Source organism: Electrophorus electricus, chromosome 14, assembly GCF_013358815.1.
Source record: "Electrophorus electricus isolate fEleEle1 chromosome 14, fEleEle1.pri, whole genome shotgun sequence".
NCBI lineage: Eukaryota > Metazoa > Chordata > Actinopteri > Gymnotiformes > Gymnotidae > Electrophorus > Electrophorus electricus.
In genome coordinates this window covers 18,139,634-18,142,133 of record NC_049548.1, presented here as the reverse complement: position 1 = coordinate 18,142,133, position 2,500 = coordinate 18,139,634, and the positions used below count along the sequence as shown (strand labels likewise).

The window sequence follows — 2,500 nt, the reverse complement described above, 5'->3', positions numbered from 1 at the left end:
TTCTTTCTGGTGTGTGTGTGTGTGTGTAAGAAAACACGCAGTGCTGGCCCTGCTGTTGACACAGCTGGCTGAGAGGGAAAGATTTTGTCTGATATGAAATATGGAGAAATCAATGAGCTGGAGGAGAGAATGTTTCACAAACGTGAAGAAAGAGGAGCAGAGAGGAAGCGATAATGGCAGAATAGAGTGGGCTTTACACCGCACGCACGCACGGGGACTGAGCAGTCAACCTCTCTTTCTCCGTTCGGTTTTTCTCGGCTCCTCCTCGGCTCCTCCTCTGAAAAATCTGCAGTGAGACAGAAAAACTCTACGCCTGTCAGCCCAATCTGAACTCAGGGCGGTTGGCCCGGCTGAACACAGACGCGCGGCGGGCCCAGAACCGACGCCAGAGCGCCGGCTGTTCTGCTGACCGCTCTTTTCTAACGATTGCATCATAACGGGTGAATTTCAAAAGGAGTAAGAGCGCATGCGAGTGACTTGTTCCCGTGAACCACATTACCCTCCCACCCCACCCAATTAAGTGGAAGTGACTCGACGCACACACACACACACACACACACGCACACACACACACACACACACACACACTTGCGCACGCACACAAACACACACAGTTGTTCTGCAATGGAACAGTCGGTGTAATATCATGCCTTCGCGCACAGGTAGATGTGCCGCTTCATGCTGGGTACAAAAAAAATGTCAGTGTAGCACACACACACACACACACACACACACACACACACACACACACACACACACACACACACACACACACACAGAAAGACATAGCTAAAGACTGACACACTCATAAGACCCAAAAGACAAGGCCACTTACGTTAGGTCTGTACTGTACAAACACACACACACTAGCACGCACGCACACACACACTCACACACACACACACACACACACACACTTCTTCCTAATGAAAACCATATTTCAGCATCATGGTCCAGTTCATTTCCAGCTGACACTGCTACTCCTACAGAGACACTAGGTCTGTGTATACACACACACACACACACACGCATCCACACACACACAGTATAATAGACCTTGCATGTACATTTCTTTTTAAGTTTTAAACTCAGTTGTTTGTATGTCATTCAACTCTAAGAAAAAAAAATCTAGCGAATCATATAACTGCAGGGAGGTGGGACTTGCCACCCTCTTACCTGGACAGCCAATCAGTGTCTCGCCAACCAACTCCACAACGTCACTGGGCAAAATGGAGAATACTGTGTGTGTTCATTTTATCGTGTTATCATTAAACTAAAAACACTATAATATTATGTAATATATAACTAGCAGAGAGGCTAGGACATGGCTAGCACAGAGGCTACCACACAGAGAAGCAGAGAGACCTAAACTAGCACAAGGACTTGACACAGAAAGAATGAAACTTAAACATAACTAAATAAAAACAATCTGGACACTGCAGAGCTGAACAATGAGTTGTTTGTTGAGATTTAATCACTTATCACCCACCCATTGACATAAGGAGGACCCCATTCCCAGCACGCACTCCTGCTGTCTCTCCTGCCCTGACTGCCTGTCGTTCCCATCCCCCCCCCCCCTTCTCTCTCTGTGTTTGGGGTTTCAGAGCGTACACAGAAAAAGTAAACACAGGTAGAGTGTGCACAGCTAAAGATCACAGGTAAAGAACAGGTGGAGCGTACACAGGTAACGTGAACACAGGTAGAGAGTACACAGGTAAAGAACACAGGTAGAGCGTACACAGGTAACGTGAACACAGGTAGAGAGTACACAGGTAAAGAACACAGGTAGAGCGTACACAGGTAACGTGAACACAGGTAGAGAGTACACAGGTAAAGTGGACACAGGTAGAGCGTACACAGGTAGAGAGTACACAGGTAAACACAGGTAGAGTGTACACAGGTAAAGAGTACACAGGTAAACACAGGTAGAGAGTACACAGGTAAGTGAACACAGGTAGAGCGAACACAGGTAAAGTGAACACAGGTACAGCGTACACAGGTAAAGTGAACATGGACGCTCATGAACATGGACTGGTCTGTAAAAACCAAGAAAATCAGTCATGTCAGTTTGAAATCACAGACACTAAGGAAGGAATGTTCTCAAAACACCAACAACTTGACAAGGCAGTGGTAGCTCAGTGGTTAAGGTACTTGACTTGTAATTGGAAGGTTGCTGGTTCAAGTCCCACCACTGCCAAGTTGCTACTGTTGGGCCCCTGAACAAGACCCTTAACCCTCAATTGCACAAGTTGTGCTCTGTCACAACTGTAAGTCGCTTTGCATAAAAGCATCCGCTAAATGCCATAAATGTACAACTCACGCTGGTGCACCCTGCCTGTGGATCATATGACCTTACAAGGTTGATGGTCAGTTTTAGAAACATTTTAGAATGCAAGACCAGTGATCAGACATCATAGAACTACGGGCATTAGGACGCTTAATGAGTTACCGAAAGCAGCGTGGCTGTACGTTAGTCCCCTCCTCGGTACCTGCGGTGTGT

At 46.7% G+C, this 2,500-nt stretch overlaps 1 protein-coding gene across 8 annotated transcripts in view; it reads right to left on the bottom strand.

The window, feature by feature from the left end:
• The window catches only part of raraa (retinoic acid receptor, alpha a), a 101,367-nt gene that overhangs the window by 49,401 nt on the left and 49,466 nt on the right, over nt 1-2,500 (bottom strand). The window contains exon 3 of one of the 8 annotated variants that reach the window (XM_035533667.1): nt 1,177-1,220. The exons of the other annotated variants lie outside the window; for them this stretch is intronic. The gene's annotated coding sequence lies outside the window, so the exon portion shown is untranslated. The remainder of the gene's footprint in view (nt 1-1,176; nt 1,221-2,500) is intronic. 8 annotated transcript variants of the gene reach the window in all.